Genomic DNA, 20,020 nt, shown 5'->3' with positions numbered 1-20,020 from the left:
AGCCTTATTCAGGTGGCTGTTCTGCCCCTTGCTTAGTTTTCTTAAGAATTTTTCATTACTTATTTCTCAGGACAAATGTGCTTCTCCCAGAGTCTTTGACCACCCAACATATCCTTTTTTCCTCCCTCATCCCTACCACATCATCTATTTTATTTTCAAAGCATTTACCAATACCTGACTTTTTATTTGTTTATATTTTTATTGCCTCCGTCTTTGTGATTATGAGCTCCATGTTTGAGAGTTATATATTAAACTTTTTCTTTTGTATACATGCGTATATAAACCATAGAACTCGTATGTTTTTAAACTTTGTATGTAAATGATACCATACTGCACATATCTTCTGCAACCTTTTTTTAAAAAGTTACGTGTTTTTATAAGAGGTATTTTTATTGATACATGGAATTCTGATTTCTTCATTTTTACTACTGTGCATTTTGCATGTATAAATCACATTTTAAAAAATACTGTCTCTGAAGTAGTTGCCGGTTTCTTCCATATCATGAAGAGTGCTGCAACAAATGTTTTTGTACATACCCCATGTCCCTGTGTGTATGTGAAAATTTTTTCTAGTATATGTTATTGCAAGTAGGAAAATACTAGGTCATAGGGTATGCCCAGCCTTTACCTTTACCAGATTCGGTATAATATTTTCTAAAGTGGTTGTTACCAGTTTACTTCCACCAGCTGTTTGTGAGACTTGTCATCTTGTCAGACGTAATTTTTGTCATTCTGACATGTGAGAAATGGTGTTTGGTGTTTTAAATGTGCATTTCTCTGATTACTAGTGTGGTTTCTAGTTCTTTTTATATGTTTATTGCTACTTAATTGCTTTTGTAAATTAAATTTTCTACCCCTTGCCCCACCCCCCTTTTTGTATTAGGTGATTTGTCCTTTTCTTCTTGATTTGTAGGAATTCTTCAGGTATTGATACTAATTATTTGTTATTTGAATTGCAAATATGTTTTTTCAGTTTGTGGCTTGTCCTTTGACTTGTATGTGTACAACTGTTTGTTGTACCAAACCTTTCATTTTCAATACTGATATTTGTCAGTCTAAAACTGTAACTTTGCTTCTGATATCATATCTAAGAATTTCCTTCTCTACATTGAAGTTATAACAATAGTCTCTTTATTAATTATCTGTTGTTGCAAACAAATTACCACCAAAATCTATTTGCTTAAAACAAACAATAAGCGTTTATTATTTCTCTCTGTTTCTGGGAGCAGCGTGGCTGGGTAGTTCTGGTCTCGCTCTCTTATTGAGGTTGCAGTCAAGATGTCAGTCAGGGCTGCAGTCATCTGAAGGTTTAACTAGGGCTGCAGGACTTTTAAAGATAGCCTACTCAAATGGCTGGTGAGTTGGTGTTGGCTGCTGGCAGGAGGCCTCAGTTCCTCCTCGTATGGTCCTATACGAGGGGTACTTGGGTGTCGTTATAATTTGGAGGCTGGCTTTCCCTGAATGAGTGAACCAGGAGACTACAGTGGAAACTAATGTCTTATGATCTAGTCTTTGAAGTCACAGACTATCACTCAGCCCATTCATTGTGGAAGGAAGCTATTAATGGGGCTGGAATACCCAGAATGTGAGGATCACTGAAGGCTATCTTAGAGCCTAGCTACCAGAAGGTCTTACATTTTAAAATAAATTACCTGAAAGTTCTTTCATATTTAGGTCTTTTTACATCCAACTTGATGATGTTGTGTTTGTGTGTGGTGTCAGGTAGGGGGTCTAATCTTATTCTTCCAAAAGTATAATTGTCTCAATGCTATTTATTGAATAATCCATGATATTGTTTTTATACATAGATTTGTTTCTCGGCTCTCTGTATTCGCCTTTAGCCTGTTTTTTAATTCCTATACCAATACCACTGTACAAGTGCTAATCTCTCAAAGGCAGGTCTCAAGCTCTTTTTGCTCTTCTTCATGACTGGCTTAGTTCTTGTCTCCGTCAGTTAAGAGAGAAATTGTTAAGTAAAATCCATTTGATTTTTAGAATCAATTTTCCAGGTTTTATGAAAAGTCCTGTTAGAATTTGGTTACTTTAATGAATATAAAAATATAACCCTTTTTTCGTTAAAAAAAAAGTAATAGGTGCTTAGTAAAGATTTGTGAAATACAGATAAATTTTAAAAACCTTAAGAAAATAAAGCATCCATAACCCTATCACCCAAACATCACCATTATTAGGAACTCTTTACAAAATCAAATCTTTTCTATGATAAAAGGCATCATACACTGGGAAAAAATAAGGATTAACATTTTTATTGGTGTGTTTCCATAAATCATTAAGAAAAAGATAAATTATCCCATAGAAAAATGGACAAAGAATATAACAGGCATTTGACAGAAGAGAATATACAAAGAAATCCAAAATCCATATGCTCATTCCTCAAATGTGAACATTTTCAACGGTTGCGTTTTTCCCTCTCCCTCCCCTTCATTTCCTGTCTCAGTGCTTTGTCCATCTTCCCCCCTCTGTATATGGTATTTTAAATATACAGAAATATTTAAAATATATTTAAAGATATTTATATTCAAGTATGTAGTTTTTTTTCTGAATCACTTTAGAGAAAATTCAAGATGTGATACCCTTTTTACTGTTATATACTTAAATGTGTTTCCTAAAACTAGGACATTCTCTTACATAATCGTCAAAATCAAGTAGTTATCAAAGTCAAGAAATTAATATTGACACAATAGTATTATCCAGATATCCAGATATATTGACAATAATAACCTTTACAGCCTTCCCTCTCCAAAAACATCTTGGATCATCATGCAGGAGTCATGTGACAACATGATGTCTGGTCATGCAACTGAGACCTCAGTAGTCGTGCTTCTTGAGTTTCTTTTCATCAGGAAGCACACAGTGTTGATTTGTCTCAATGCTGGTGATGTTAACTTTGATCACAGGTTGCAGTGGTGTCTACCAAGTTTCTTTTCTGTTATAAGATTATTATTCTTCCCTTTGTGATTAATAGGAATCTTATGGTTTGATACTTTGTGTAATCTGGTTACTCCTCAAACTTTTATTTGGCCTACTAGTGTCAGCCTTCAGTTTCAGTTCTTGTTTGAATCAGCTATGAATGATTCATGGTGATTTTCTAATTTTGTTGTTCCTTTGTGATTTTAGTTGGCTTTTTACCATAAAGAAGAAATTTATTTCTCCCTCATGAATAGTTTTATTCAATGGATTATAATCTTTTACTATCATTATGAATTGTTAAATGCTCAAATAGCCCTAGATTTGTCTCACAAAGGCCCCGTCAGGCTAACTCTATATTCTTTTAACATGTTCCCATCAATTTGTGAAGACTTTTGACATCGTGACACAATAAGATATTCCAGGCTCATCATACAGTTTCCCAGCTCTAGAATCAGCCATTTCCTCAGGAAGCTCTGGTTCCTTTTCATAGGGCATAGCTGTTATCTTTCTTTTATTCTTAATTGTTTTACTCTTAATTGCCTTTATTCAGTGCTGTATTTTTTATGCTATCCTGATTTGTTCTGTTTTGTGTACCTTACCATACTGTTTTAATTACTTAAGTTTTATAGTTTAGTTCATTAATTATTTGATCTCTCTGTTACATATTCAACACTAGAGAGCAGTCATCTTTTCTTGTTTGTCCTCCAGAACCTCGTAATTCCTATTTTTTTCTTGACCTCTTTGACTGTTTATCTCATGATTCTTCTGGATTCTTCTTCCTTGATTAGGATTTTAAAGGGTAGAGTTCCCTAGGATTCTTCCCTTCCTCCAGGGAACCAGGTGCTGTCACTGCTCAGTCATTGCTGGTAGAGAGTCTATACTGGGTCTATACTGGTTCTATCGCTCTGGGGACAATTTGATAATATATATCAAAATTGTAAATTTATATTCCCACTTCAGGGAGTGTATCCCTCAGTGTATATTTTCACATTTTGTAATAATGTAAATACAGGGTTTTTTTTTTTTTTTAAATACAAGTATTGTAAGTAATAGCGAAAGATTTAGAGATTATTCACAATAACCTGAAAAGTTTATTACCATTTTTCTCCCTTTTTCTACTCATGTTTGCATATGTCTAGATTTTCTTCATATATGTCAGCCAAAACAACGTATTGTAATACAGTGGAAAGTAAGTCCAAATGTCTGTTAATAGTGGATAGGTTAAGTAAATAATGATATGACAGTACAGTGGAATATTATGCAGTTGAAAAGGAATAGGAAAAATAGTATTTATATGGAAAAATCAACTGCAATTGAAAAGGAAAAATAAGGTGCAGAACATATTATACAATGCTTTTTGTGTAAAGGAGAATAAATAGATTATATAGGATTGTTTGATCTATTGGCATAAAGGAACTCTAGTGAAAAATAAGAAACTAACACTTTGCCCCAGGAAGCAGGGTATGAATTGGGCAGATGACAGAGGTGTGATGAGACTTTACTGAATACTTTTTACTCTGACTTTTGACATGTGAGAATACTATCTGTTTCATTAAAAATTTTAAATGACTTCTAGTATAACTTATACCTAGTTGTGGCACACTATGAATTTAGACTTTCTACTAGTTCTGAACCACTGACTCACAGCATAAAATGTTCCTCAATACATTGTATAAAGCCTTTTGTCTCTATAGCTTTGTACTTTGTCACTTCTGGGTCCATATTTTACATGTTAGCAACATTGAATTTCCTGTAATTCTTCTCACACGTGGCACTGTTTCATACCTGTGTATGTTTTACTTGTGTTTTCTTCATATTCATCTTTTAAGAATCAGTTTATCATCTCTGGGAAGCCATTCTGCACCTCTGAGGATGAGTTAGGTGATTCTCATAATACTCGGTGTATTTGTCTAGTATTGCTCTTACCATGTTGCATTTTAATGATCAGCTCCTGTGTTGTACCTAGACATAGACACACAAAAATTTGCTTTCATTTTTTTTCTTTAAATATCTCTGCCTTTAGGATAGGGGCCATCTTTCAAATGGCTTGTAGTCTTTAATGGAGACATACATGCAGGATTGTACTAATATAAGACAGAGTAATAAGTGAGATGATAGGCAAGGTTATACTTGCAAAGGAAATTCTATATGGGTCTTAAAAGATGGGCCACAGTCCAAATGGAGGCATTTTAACAGGGCCTGTTTAGGAGCAGTAAATAATCCAGTGCAGAGGAATCATGGCTCAAGGTGAATCGAGAAGGAAAGGAGAAACAGGGACAGATTGTGAGAGGCGGAACATGCTAGTCTTAAGGAATCTAAATAGTATCTTGTATGTAGAGTAGGACTGTTGAATGCTTTTGAATAGGGAATCAATCTGATCTGTGTTTTAGGATGATTACTTTCATGCTTTCTGTAGAGTGGTTTGAAAAAGGAAGAGATGAGAGACAGGCATCTGTTAAGATGTTTTATACTATAAACTGTAGTGTAGAATATGGGATCAAAAAAGGAACAGCCAGACACATTTTCAATTCCATATTTTTGTCCCTATAGTTCATCCAACCTAGAATTAACTCTCATTGCAACAGTGAGATTCTGTTCATCTTTGAAGAGACAACTTGTATGTGACTTCTGATAAGTAGTAATCCAAATGTAATTAATTATACCCTGCTCCAACTGCATTTTCATTTATTTATAATTTTTTTTCATATTCTGCCTAACTCATAGTAGTTGTTTTACCCCAGGAATTAATTGTTTCCTTCTGGAAATCCTCGTGTTACTTTATTTGGCCTACTCATGTAACAGTTACCATATTGTATTATTGTTTGGTGTTTTTCCTGTTTATTTCAGTAACATTTCTTGGGTACCAAACTTTGAGTAATTCATACTTTGTCAGTCCATATGTTTAATGTAAGATTAGATGTATGAGCTTTTTAAGAGCAGTGTTACTTTGATCTCTTGCACTTAGTGTATTGGTGACACAGATTTGGAACTCAGTGTTGTAGAGATGTTAGTAGAACAGTCTTAGCTAAAAGCCAGGTTTAAATCATGGTTCTGCTACTGTAGCCTGGGTCCTTTGTAGAAAAGTTATTTAGCCTATTTAAGCCATAATCTTCTCATTTGTAAAGTGAGAAATTAGTCAGCTTTGAGTGCCATAACAAAATATCATACACTGGGCAGCTTAAATGACAAAGTTATTTGTCACAGTTCTGGAAGCTGTGAGGTCTGAGAGCATGATGCCAGTATTTTTGGATTCTCATGAGGACTCTTCCTGGCTTGCTTCTCATTGTCTCCTCTGGTGTCTCTTTTTATAAGGGCACTAATCCCATCATGAGGGCCCCCATCCTTGTGACTTGATCTAGATCTAATTACTTCCCAAAGACCCTATCACACTGGGGGTTAGGGCTTTAACATATGAATTGGGGAAAAGGAGTGGCACAGATATTCAGTCCATAGCACTGCCTCATACAGTGGTTATGAGAATTTATAATTTATGGAAAACATTTAGCAGTGTGCCTCTAACTTAAAAAGTGATGTGTTTATTTAACCTATTATCATACCATTATCATTCTTTTGACTTGCATATGAGATAATGGAGGAAAATTAGAAATGAATTGGAGAATATGTGATAATTCTATTGATTAAGAAGGGAAATGTAGGAAGAAGAACAGGATTGCAGGCATTCTGATTAAGAACTGCTTATCAAAAGAGAAGATGGATGCAAATGTCAGGTTTATAGATGTAGCATACATATTCTAAGAGTAGAAGAAAAGAGAACTTTTAGTATTCTTTTTATATATATGACCTTTCAAATGCGTATGTTTTTATTCAAATCTTTATTTTCTTTTCCCTGATTTCATTGATAGAATGAGTTTTTCTGTGAGCTCAGGAAAACAGAAGTATCATTTAGATCTTTATCTACAAATAATACTAAATTTTTTTTCTGGATTTTGAAAAGTTCTGTTTCAAACATTTTGAATCTTAGACATATTTTGACATTTTAAAATTGAAGTATGATCTTTTCCTATCTTCTAGCTTATGGATTACTTTCCCCTCTCTCAGTTAATGAATCAAGGACTTATTAGCCTTTCTAGAACTATTAAGAATCTCTAATTCTTTCACTTTTGGCAATAATTGTCTCCACATTTACTTTATAGAGTCCCCTTTGGTGGAATCCACAGGCGGAGAGGAAGCACAGGATTCATAAGATGGCGGGCGGGTGAGTGACTAAGCATTTGGGCTGGAATTGGAAAAAAAAAAAGTGGTAGTGGTTGCTCTTTAGTAATAGGAACAAAATTTGAGGTATAAGTTTGCACATTACATTGTCTTGGTGAGGGCTGTAAAGACAATGTAATGGTTTTGAATTTCTTTATGTAAGTTTAATTAATAATTTATATGGCATAGCTATCATGCCATCTGTACTATGATTTATCAAAATTCACACTGATTCAACACACAGTTGACAGTTTGAGGAAACATAGAGCAAATAGTTTATACTGGAGTACATCTTTCTTTGGTAATGGTGGACAAAGATACATTATTAAATTGCGGTTTGGGGCTTTTCTTATTTGTTTTAATAATAGAAATTTCATCTCTTAATAATAAATACCATTTTGATTGTGATAAACAGAGATACGCTTCTGGAACCACAGAAATGAAACTTGAAAGAAAATGAGAAAACTTTCAGAGAGATGGTCTCTAATTCATATTAACATAGAATAATCATCAAGTGACATCATTTTCATTCAGAAGAAAAATGTTCTGTGCCCAATATTAACAGTAGTATAGTATATATTATATAAACTAAAAACTTACTTTTACACAGTAAAATCAGTGTTGTAGCAATGATGTAAAAAAGGAAAAAAGACTATAAATTGAAGTCAAGAAAGGAGTGGAGCCTGTAAAAGTGGACATACAAAAAAGAGAAAAGTCTGTGGATCTTTATATTTCTCAATGGAAAAATAACCTTAAATTGGAGTACTGATTTACTGATGAATTTATGAATTTTTCTGTGAATGTATTGGTATGTACTTAGATGAGATTGATTCTAAGTAATATATAGTAGAAAAAGTTCGTCTCTAGGACTCGTTCACTGCTTTTTTTCTTATTCCTTTAACCTCCTCATTTGGTAATTACCCTCCATGGACCTTTCCCTGTTTTGTCACTATCAGAAGAGAGCCCCAGTACTTTTGGCCTTGACAGGTTATCTTTGAAAGATGAGTAGACACATTAAATGGTGGATTATTTTACATTTAATTGAGGCTTTTGAAAATACAAACAGAATTTCCTTATGGTGAAACTTGAACATTGACATCTGTTGGGAGAAATATTTTTAGAGAAGAGAGTTTTTTAACTCTGCTTCTTAAGTCACAGCCTGTTGCTGGGTAGGAAGGGAATGAACACTGTTACAGGCCTTCACTCACCAGTGTCTGAGTATCTGTTCCCTTTATCTGTACAGCATCATTTCATCCTCACGGGGAACTTCTGCGATAGGCATTCTTATTTACACTTTGCAAAAGAGGAACTGAAAGAAGCACAGAGAGATGACGTGACCTTCCTGAAGAGGTCACAGTTGAGGCACATCTTAAAATCAAGACTTTCAGACTCCAGAGATTTTGCGTTTACCACTAGACAGGTATTTGATGTCATTTTATTCTTTTGTTTAATCTATAATTCTTTCTGGTGAACATAAGATATCTTGCCCTCAAAAATTCTTTTACATGCTTCTGTAAAGATGATTCCCCAGCTCCTTTGTAAGTCACCACACTAGATCATGCTTCTTGTGGTTGATTGGTCTTGAACTTTTTACTGTGTTTTTGGCTAGGAGTATAGAATTGCCTTGTTAGCAGAGGTAGCCAACAACTACAACATTCAGCTCTAACCATACTGAGTTAGGTTTTTTTGTTTTGTTTTGTTTTTTTTAGCAAATTGGCCAACTCTGAAGTTTGTTCTTAAAGTCAGGGAGTATATATGCCAACTGTATATATGTGAAGCATTTATGTGTACTGTAATGTTTGCGCCTTAATCATGACAAGAATGAATAAATTTTTTGTTATTGACACTTTTAAACAGATGTATTCAGTCTTACAAACAGTTTGAAAATGTTCATTCAACACAGAATTGTAAAGTGCTTACTGTGTGGCGGGTCTATGCTAGATTCTTCACTGAACACAGCACTGAAATGGTTTCTGCCTTCAGTGAGATGATTGTTTAGAAGGGAGATGAACATGTGAAGTAACTGTTGGAATACACTAATTATTACAGTGATGGAGGCGTGTAGAAGGAAGAATGGGCATGCTGTAAAAGGAAGAGTTAACTGTGCTTGGGTGACTCGGAAGGATTCTGAGAAGAGGTTGTAGTTTACACTGAAGGCTGAATATATTTTGACTACAAAAAAATTCATGGTCTGCTTATACATACTGCATATACAGCATTTGGACAGACAGCGTTTCCCTTGCCTGTACACATAAATGTACTATTAAGCTTGAACACTTAGTGTCATCTCTTTTCTTCTAAACCATACATTCCCCCCCCACCCCCAATATATCTTTTAGAAGATTTCTCTTGTAGTTACTTACTTCTTTCCCTTTATTTTTCTGTTCTCAGCTCTTAAATTTATCTGGTTTTTGGAAACAGGCAGACTAATTTCTGGATGGTAAAGGAAAGTCAAATTTATGATCATTGCTCTATTTCTACATTCTTTACAACGTTTAGTAGTGACTGAAGCATCACAATGGTGGGAAATGGCGAAGAGAGTAGGGTAATGGAACTTGACACCTGACTTATCATTTTCACTGTCACACAAATTGTTTTCTTCTATTTAGAATAATCTAAGAACTGAAAGTGTGACTAGCTACGTTTTTGAGCTGAAGATGAAGTTAGAGGACAGTCAGTCTGGAGGTAATTGCATTGAGGGGTATTTCAGGCCCATTTTGATTGTAAGGCTTTTTGATGAGTTATACTAATGAAGGGTTCTCCTGTGATTAAGTATTCAGGTACATGCTTATCGTTGTCTCTTATATACATGCTGGTTCTCACAGGCACATCAGCAGATGGTAAAGCCATTCAGTTTAGATGAGAAGCCGCATGATATTATGGAAAGAGCTCTGCACCAGAAGTTTAGGAAAGCTGAATTCTGGTCCTACTTCTGCCTCTAAGTAATTTGTTCTCTGCCTTTGAACTAGTCAGTTAACCTCTCTTAGGTCTCAGTTTCTTGCTTTTTAAATATTGGGCAGGGATAATGCTCCATAAGATATTGCCCAGATCACACTTTAATCGTTTTATTGTTGACAAGGGTACTTATTCAACTACCAAATCTTTATCAACTGCTTCCCTACTTCAGGTTCCTTGCTAGGTCGATGCAGTCAAAAAGAGACATGAAGGATAGATACATAGATCAATGGAAGATAACTGAGAATCCAGAAATAAACTTATCACAAGTCTGATGAATTTTCGACAAGGGTAGCAAGACTATTCAGTAGGGAAGAATAGTCTTCAACAAATGATGCTGGGACAGCTGGATTTCCATATGCTGAAGAATGAATTTGGACCCCTACTTCACTGTGTACAAAAAATAACTCAAAAAATAGGTTAAAGAACTAAACATAAGACCTAAAAATATAAATCTCTTAGAAGAAAACGGGTAAATCTTGATGACCTTGTAAATTGGACCTCATCAGAGTTAAAAACTTGTATGTCAAAGGACACTGTTAGGAAAGTGAAATGATGACCCACAGAACGGGGGGAAATATTTGCAAGTCGTATATCTGATAAAGGTCTAGTACCCAAATTATATCAAGAATTTTTACAACTCAACAATAGAAAGCCAAAATTAAAAATGGGCAAAGGGTCTGAACTGACATTTTCCTAAAGAAGATGCACAAATGACCAATAATACATGAGAAGGTGCTCAACATGATTAGCCAGCAGACACATGCAAATCAAAATCATGTGAGGTACCACTTCACACCCATTAGGGTGGCTCTAATCAAAAAGATGGAAAATAAAAAGTGTTGGTGAGGATATGAAGACATTGGAATCCTCATATACTACTGATGGGATTGTAAAATGTTGCTTTGGAAAATGATTTGCCAGTGCCTTGAAGACTTAAACGGTATTACCGTATGACCTAGCAGTTTTGTACCTAGGTATATACTGAAGAGAATTGCAATCATATGTTTATACAAAACTTGTATGTGAATGTTCATAGCAGCATTATTCATAATAGCTCCAAAGTGAAAATAACCCTGATGTCTAATAACTGTTGCGTGGGTAAACAAAATATGGAATAATCCATAAAATTGAATGTTATTTAACCAGAAAAGTAATGAAGTATGCATGCTACAACAGGGAGTAAGGTTAAAAACCTTACGCTAAGTGAAAAAAGTCAGACGCAAAAGGAGACGTGTTATATGATTCGATTTATATGAAATGTCCAGACTAGACAAAATGCATAGAGACAGAAAGCAGTGTGAGGGCTAAGGGGACGAAGGAAGAGGGAGTGACTGCTAATGACTGCTGATGGGTTCAGAATTTCCTTTTAGGGTGATAAAAAGTACTGAAATTAGTGGTGATGGTTATACAAGCTTGTGAATATACTAAAACCCCAAACTGTACACTTTACAATGATAGTTTTTATGGTATGTGAATTGTATCTCAATAAAAAATTTTTTTGTAAGTCATGGTCCTTTACTTCAGGTGCTAAAATGAATTGTTTATGTGATAGGGATAATAAAGGGTTCTATGGGAGGATTCTGTCCTATTGTGTGGGATTGGGGGTCAGACTCTTGGAATAAGTAACATTTGAATGGAGATCTGAAGAATGAATTGGAGTTACTCAGATGAAAAGACTGGTATAATGGAAATTAGGAAACGGGAGAATATATCAGAATAAGCACGTTAGGGCCAATTTCCTGTTCTAACAAGTATTGGCTCCTACATCTGTCACTATGTAAGACTGTCAAAGACCTTTTGCCTTAAATAATTTAATTATCCTGTAGTGTTTACATCACATGTCTCTTATTGGAATCAAGCTCTTCAGTGACTAAGATTGGATTTTATTCATGCTGGGACCATAGTACATGAGGCATTGTAACATTCATTAAATGTTAATTGGATTGAATTGAACTTCTAATCTCATTACCTACTATATTCCTGCAATGTCTACTTAAAGTCTTGTCTTTCCTTTGCAGTGCATCCTATATAAAGTACTCTTAACCCTTTGAGAATCCAGTAAAAGCAGTAGACACTCTTATCAGTGTGCCCTGTAAATTTCCATCATGGAACTTATTGCAATGTATTACTGTCTATCTTCTTTTTTATTATGGTTTTTCCCCCAGAATGTATTTTCTATGATGGTAGGGACCTTGTCAGTCTTATACATTTTTGTGTCCTTTAATATAACCTTGTGAATGGTAGGTTCTTAATACTTAATTGAAGATGAATAGGTATGCTCCCTTCTTAGTTGAGAGTAGTGTATTTATTTATAATACAAGTAATTTTATAACAGTAACAAGCCTTAGACTTTGAATCTTTGTTTTATTGTTAGCAGACTGATCTTTCTAAAGCAGTACTTTTATTAGTGAAAAGTCTAGTCAAACTCTTGTGCCAGACCTGAGAGAGTTTCTAGGACTACAAAAATAAATAACATCATTCCTACTTTTTATGGAATTTTGGGATAAACAGAAAGAAACGCTTAAATTTCCTCAAGGAGGTCAAGGAAAGCTTCCTAGAGGACATCTGGTATCTCTAAAGTTTTTTCAGCTCAAAAATTGTATAATTCATAGATGCCATTTTCCTTTGCAGTGGCAAAAGCTTGGATAGCTGCAAAGAAAAGACTGATAGTTACCAGCAGGATATGCTTGACTCTTCCTGTGGCTGCCCTCATTCTAATTAACTTGAGTATTTACTTCAACCTAAGTAGTAACTTTGGAATTTAAATCTAATTCCTTACTAGACAGAGATTATTTATAGATTATCCATTATTTTGTTAGATAAAGGAAAGGAGAATTGAGCAGTGTTCTACATGGCTTTACTGAAGCCTGTGCAAGCTTTCATCATTCAAGTTTTGTTTGATTTTTATTTTATTTTATTTTATTTTATTTTATTTTATTTTAATTTAATTTAATTTTTTGTTAACAAAGGAATCAGGAGATAATTGCGCTAAGCACTACTAATACACTATTATTTTACTTATACTTACTTAAACTACTAATTTACATGCTATGCTTATTTTCTCTCTCATTCTCATTAGAAGGTAAGCCCTATGAGACCAGTATTTTGTCTGTTTTATTCATTGCTCAATAAATATTTGTTGAATGAATACTTAGCAAGTTATTGGTAGCCTTTACAGAGTAGTTTGAATAAAATGGTGGGGATGAAAGTTGGTTTACATGGCTGAGGATAGCCTGAGCTGACTGATTTTAAAATCAGTAGGAATAGTCTTTTTCTCTTTTTAGAAAATTCAATGAGGAATATTTATGAAAATTCCCTTAGTCAGTTTTGTTTCTTTTACTGCTGATAGCTTAAAATCTTTTAAAAATTAACATGTCCTATTAGGTTTCTTTTTTTTGGGAATTATATAAGTTTTATAATTATTAAATTTATTGCCACAAATTATATGATCTCAACTTAGACTTTTTAGATTCTTAGGCAAAATGAAAATGTAAGGTTTCTCCTTTAAGCTAAACACTGCTGTGAAGTGTATCAGTAAATAGTTTTAGACCTTAGATTAATTTTATTTTTAAAAATTACTAAGCAAATGTACACCAAAAGTAAATACATGTGTAAATGACTTTACATTATTTGAAATGCTAGAATTAGACATCTGTCTAATGAATGTTGTTCTAAATGTTGCTGAATGATTAATAGTAATTAAAAGGTTAAATATAAGCTGAAGAAAGCTTTGAATTTTGAAATGTTTGCAACAGCTAGTAATCTGACTGATGCAGACGTTTTTGTCAAAGTTGAAAAAGTTAGAGCTAATTAATTTCTTGGGAGACATATGATGAAATTGTAGGTGTGATAACATATTTGAGTAACATATGGTAGTTATGGGACACCTTTCTAATGATTGAGCAGCCAGTTAAATATAGACTCTTTTTGGTGTTTTTCTTTTATTATCATTCTTTGTTACGGTGTATTTTTAAACTAATTTTGTTTTCTAGAGGTCAGTACCGAGGATTTAACAATTGATACTTAAAATTTTGATATGAACACATTGCTCTATACTAAACTGGCATAAATTTACTAAAAAATTTTCTTGAAAATACAGCCATTTTTTCCCTCAGCATACCCATGTGTTATACTCATCATTAAATAAATCCAGTGTATGGGGTATTATTTTCTCAGTATTGTTTAACTTTACATTTAGTAAACCTTGTTTAACTCAGATTACCTCTGAATGAAGACCCCTTAAAATATGTGATTACCTTTGATAAACAGCATTTATAGATACATATTTTTAAAATTTAGCTGTATTTTTCTCTCATAAAGATTCACTATTTGCATTTTGACTGATTTCCTTCCTTCCAATCTTAACTTTCTGAACGCTGCTTGATTATGACAACAAATTAAAAAAGGAATTAATTCTGTTATTAAAATAGTATCTAGCACCTTGGTAGAGGAAATTTTGAGTTAAGGATTTTGCAATAGAGGCAATTTAAGTAGTGACTTACAGTTTGTTTTCATTTTTCTAAGTTGAATTTTTACCAACATTTATATGACTGTAATCTAGTGTATAAATCTGAAGTTTTCTGTCATTCACAAATATGCACAAGAAATCAGTTCAGGGTAAACATGCTTCGGCCGTGCTGCAGAGCCGGCCCCCAGGGGTGTTCACGCCCACTCTGCTTAGTCTCAGTGTTCTTCTGATGAGGCTGATGAAGTGAAAACTAAATGTGAAGACTATGCTTTTCTGAGTTCTCTATTAAAACAAAATTAGTATTTGTGTCTAAAATGAAATAAACTGAAAGGGAATATAATTTTAAACCTTAAAGGAAAGGTGATGTGTAAATTCTAGAATTATCAAGGATATAAATGTAACACTTCTTTGGTTTCTAATCTAGAAACTATTCGGAATATACTGTATTTTTTAATATTCTTACCTAAAGAGTTACCAAATGCATTTGGGATGATCTAACATGTCTAGAAGCCTCCCAAATTGATTTACTAAACCTTTTTTTTTATATCACCACAATTGCTTTCGTTTAAATTTGAGTATCCTACAAAGATTTTGGTATGGACATCTGTTCTGTGAGTTCTTCCTTATTCTGAATGTGCTGCAGAATTTTCATTGTCAGTTGATGGTGCTTTTTTAGCTCATGGTGACAAAGACAAATACCCATTAAGGACTGCTGGATCATTTTGATCCAGGTGGTCTCTGAACTTAAGCCTAAAGTTAAATAATAAAGGTGAACTTTCAAGTGATTCACAGTAAAGCAGTAACTCTTTCACACATTTAATAAAATTTGTAAAATTTGGATTATGTCCTATTTATCTGTGAGTACTGAGTTTTAAATATAGCAGAATTTTCTGGAATATAGCATACCACTTTGAAAAATGACTTTAGAGATTTTTTTGGGGGCTATAGATTTGACATAATTTAATTGGTAAGATTGTTACAGTGATTAGATTCTCCAGAAAGAAAATCTTAGTGAATAGTCTGTTCACTTTTTAAAGCTTATGAGAGTTTCAGTAGAGTAAAATGATGGTTTAAAAATTTAACTGGTTTTATTAATTATCAACAATAATAAAGTAAACATAAAATTGGATCATTTTTCTTCATTAAAGTAATCCATATAACTATGTAGCTAGTAGGCAATATTTAATAAGAATGGAGAGATGATTTTTCATTCAGTTGGAAAACTTGATATTTGATTTGATTTCATAGTTGAGTAATTATACTTAGAAATAGCATTTTTTGCTTTTATAAGTTGCTAAAATATTTTTTATTCAGGTAAGTCTGTCTTTATGTCATAAAGTAAATGACAGATACCAAATCTATAAGCCTGCATGAAAATTCATTATAAAACTTGGCCCTAATCCTGAAGGCTATGGTTGATTCTAGAAATGTTTCTGGAACAGTGGGTGAATGATTTTGGAAGGTGAGATTTACATTTTAAATACAATGTCAACAGTCTTTACTTTGCCTTGCATAATCTGTATTGCCAGATGTGCTAAGGTCAGTGTTTTAACCATTCACATATCTTATTTTCTAAAATTACTTGATAAGTCTTGAAGGGACTTGTGATTGAAACGAAGATTTTGAAAGAAAGTATGTTGAGTCTTTATAGTTTGGAAAACAGTCCATTTTGTGGAGCATGGTGCACTCTGTCAAATAGAAACTTTTTATTTTTTATTTTTTTGGATGTTTTCATAGCCATCTGTAGAGGGTGGGATCATTGATTATACTTAAGTCAGATAAAAAGATAATTTTGATACTATCTTTCCTTCTCTAAATACTTTGTTTCTGTGAAATGGTGTGTTAGCTTGATCACATCATCTCAAAATGAGTTTCATGGTTGGCAATTAAAATTAGGTATAGTAAGTTCATTGTTTATCATTTTGTTTTACTATTTTCTGTTGACATGAAAAATTTTAAGAACAGATGATCAGCAATCTAGCCTGAGAATAAATGTTTTATAAATGTCTTTAGGAATGAAAGATTAATTTTAATAAATATATTTAAAATCTATCCATTTCACTTAATTTAGTCACTAAATAAGTGCCAAAGCATCTCAAACTCAGATTTACTACGAAGATATTAAACTTATTCTTCAGAAACTTGGGGGAAAATGTATATGCTTTATTCATTTATAATTACCAAGTATACTAAGAAAAACGTTATTTTGACTTTTAGAAACTATCTTAGTGTCATAATTTCTTATGAGATGTTGGATTTGGATTAGTTCAGGTAACAAGAAAGATTCCGAGATTAAGGAATCAAAATTCTATGCATTTTGGCTTCAACAATGAAATACTTGTATTTCTTAAATGTGTGTGTGTGTGTATATATATATATTACTATATTCTTTAAAATATGTTCATATTTTTTTCTTTGAAAAAATTGTCTTTCATGGTTGCAGCATTTGCTATAGTTGTTATAAGATTGAATAAATGTTCTGTTAGGTATATTTCTTATATTTACTAAGACGTGACCTTCAGATTAGTAATATCAGAAATAAACTGATTTAAAAAATAATGAAACCTGAAAGTTGGAACAAGCTTTTGAATTTTTTATTGTTTTTTTTTTTCTTTAAAAAAATTTGTAAAGTAAATCTTGAGCCTTCATACTGTTTTGGAAAGATACGGTATGTAATTGACTTCTTAATTTAGCTTTCACTTAGGTTTTTTATTGTATTCTATAATATGTGACTGGCTATTGTGAAGAAGTTAAATTTGATTAATGTTACCCTCTTATCAAAACTGTCTTTGTCCTTATTCTGTTTTCTAGCAGTAACTCCAGAGATCCTATTGAAACTTAAGTCACATGATGTGGCTTCTCTGCTCAGAAACCTCCTGTGACTTCCCATCTCACTCAGAGTAAAAGCCAGAGTCCCTTCTGGGGTCTTCAAGGCTCTAGATGATCCCGAGCTCCTCATTACCTCTTGGACCGTATTCCTGCTAGTCCCTCCCTTGTGCCTCCGCTCTTCATGCTCTAACCATTCCAACTTTTTTGTGTTCCTGGAACATGTGAGGCATGTTCTCATCTCAAAGTCTTGCTATTCTCTATGTCAAGAAAGCTCTCCCCCGACCCTCCCAATATCTACCTGTAACTTCCTCATATTTTTTTCAATTTTCCTTAAAATTCACTTTTTCAATGACAGCTATCGTTGGTTACCTTCTCTAAAATTTTAGCTTCCCCACCCCCTCCAAACTCTTTATATTCCCTCCTGTTTTGTGTTTTAGTCCTTAGACTTACCAGAATTTAGCATGGTATATACTCATTTCTCCCCCATCAAAATATAAATTTCATAAAAACAGTGATTTTTGTCCACTTCTTCCTACTATGTTCCCAGTGCCTGTCCTAAACTGGGCACTCAATATTTGTTGAGTGAATAATGAATGAAATTTATTACTAGAACCTATTTAATAAAGAGCTTTACTTACAGATAAATCTATATCAGAATCCAAAGAGGGAATACAAATGTAGAAACCTTCATATTTTATTTATTTTTATTTATATTTTGAACTAATTTCAAACTTACAGAAAAGTTGAAAGAATAATAGCTCAGAGCCTTTTTTTCTGACCCATTGGAGTGTGAGATGCTCCATTACCCCAGAATACTTTGATGAATTTTTCTTACAAATAAGGACAGGCTCCAGCATGAGAAGAGTATAATTATTAAGTTAAGAAATTAATATTGATATATCAGTCACTACCATCCAATCCTCAGGCCCCATGCAGATTTTGGCACTTCACCCAATAATGTCTTTTATTGAAAAATTCTACTCTGGGGTCTTGCGTTTGGTTGTTAGGAGGTCTCTCTTTTAATCTGGAATGGTTCCACAGTCTTTACTTCTATGACCTTGATGATTTTGAAGATTACATGCTAATTATTCTGTACAACATCCCTCTATTTCTGGTTGTCTGATGTTTCTTCATGATTAGATTCAGGTTGTACATTTTTGGCAGCAATATCACAGAAGTGTTGCTCTGTTTTTGTTGTATCCTCTTAGGAGGTGTTCAGTTTTGTTTTATCCTCTTACTCAGTGTCTGCAGATTCTTAACTCCTTTGGTCGTGCCTAATGACTGAAGGAAGAATAAAAGTGCCTTCACATTTTAATGCATACTATGGAGTTCTGTAGCCTCATGCTGTGCGTTTTTAGGTGAAATTGTTTTATAATAAGGGCTTGTTTTAGTGTGTTAGTAACTATCTTTGATAAGATTAAGATTTTTATTCTGGTCTTTATGAACATTGTTTGTTATATCTTGAACTTAACCTAATGGCTAACCTACAGCAAAACTTGTTATAATAAAATTATACTGTACTTCATAAGAAGATGGTTTGGAGAATCCTGAGAATTTTTTTTATAATTTAATAATTCTAATAACATGGAGAACATAAAATTTAGTTAATAAGACTATTTTTAGCTCTTTTGCCAGCTAATCTATCAATATATTAGTAATTGGAACATTTCAAAGATTTACTTATACTTTAACCTTTAATTTCTAGTCTCTCATATGGGTTTGCAGATGTGACAAAAGGCAGGCAAGGACCAAGAAGGAGCCAGTATGAGAAGAATTAGTAAAGGGTCTTGAGTGATGCATTTATTCATTAATTTGGTAAGTATTTATTGACTGTCTTATACACATCAAACACTTTTTCTGGGAAGATTGTAAGTCAAAATAGGCAAGGTTTTTGCCCTCATTGAATAGTTTCTCAACCTCAGCCCTCTTGGAGCAGATAATTCTTCTTTGTTGTAGGAGGCTGTATTATGCATTGTAAGATGCTTAGCAGCATCCCTGGTTTCTACCCACTAGATACCAGCAGCCAGCGTCTACCCTCCCCTACTCTCTGCACCTGGCAATAACCAAAAATGTCTCCAGACACTGCCAAATGGGGCAGGGAGCAGAATCATCACTCCTGGTTGAGTGTTACTGATTACAGAACTTAAAATCAAGTGTAGACACAGATATTAAACAGCTAATCATTCAAATATATATATATATTTATTATAAATATAAATATTTGTATATATTCAATTATATATATAATTACCAACTGTGATAAATGCTAATTAAGTGAAGTACAGAGAGCCGTGAGACTATAATCAAGAAAATATACTGAATTTGGAGTTTAGTCAAACTGATAAAAGTTTTTATTGCTTATATATTTGGTACTTGATGTAAGGAAAGAAATTTAAGACATGGTCTTTTACTTCAAGTGTAGGCTGACTATATAATATATCTACATAACAGGAGGCTTTTAAGAGTATATAAGGATATGTTATTAATAACCAAGTTGGAGCAACAGGTAGAATGAGACAAATCCTACATAAGAACTTCCATAATCTACTTCCAAGCTTCCATAATCTACTAAGGGAAAAAGACCAATATGTGAAACACATAGAGAATAATTCAAGGCAATATATC

At 33.4% G+C, this 20,020-nt stretch overlaps 1 protein-coding gene across 4 annotated transcripts in view; it reads left to right on the top strand.

The window, feature by feature from the left end:
* Positions 1 to 20,020, top strand: part of AKT3 (AKT serine/threonine kinase 3) — a 207,549-nt gene that overhangs the window by 32,897 nt on the left and 154,632 nt on the right. The window contains exons 2-3 of one of the 4 annotated variants that reach the window (XM_032466540.1): positions 7,083 to 7,144; positions 8,384 to 8,560. The exons of 1 other annotated variant lie outside the window; for it this stretch is intronic. The gene's annotated coding sequence lies outside the window, so the exon portion shown is untranslated. Of the gene's footprint in view, positions 1 to 7,082; positions 7,145 to 8,383; positions 8,561 to 19,100; positions 19,211 to 20,020 lie in introns of all 4 variants that reach the window. 2 more of the 4 variants (XM_032466539.1, XM_032466538.1) reach the window with 2 other exon arrangements.

Source organism: Camelus ferus, chromosome 23 (assembly GCF_009834535.1).
Source record: "Camelus ferus isolate YT-003-E chromosome 23, BCGSAC_Cfer_1.0, whole genome shotgun sequence".
Taxonomy (NCBI): domain Eukaryota; kingdom Metazoa; phylum Chordata; class Mammalia; order Artiodactyla; family Camelidae; genus Camelus; species Camelus ferus.
Note: the sequence above shows the minus strand (reverse complement) of the source record. Positions and strands in the feature narration are given on the sequence as shown.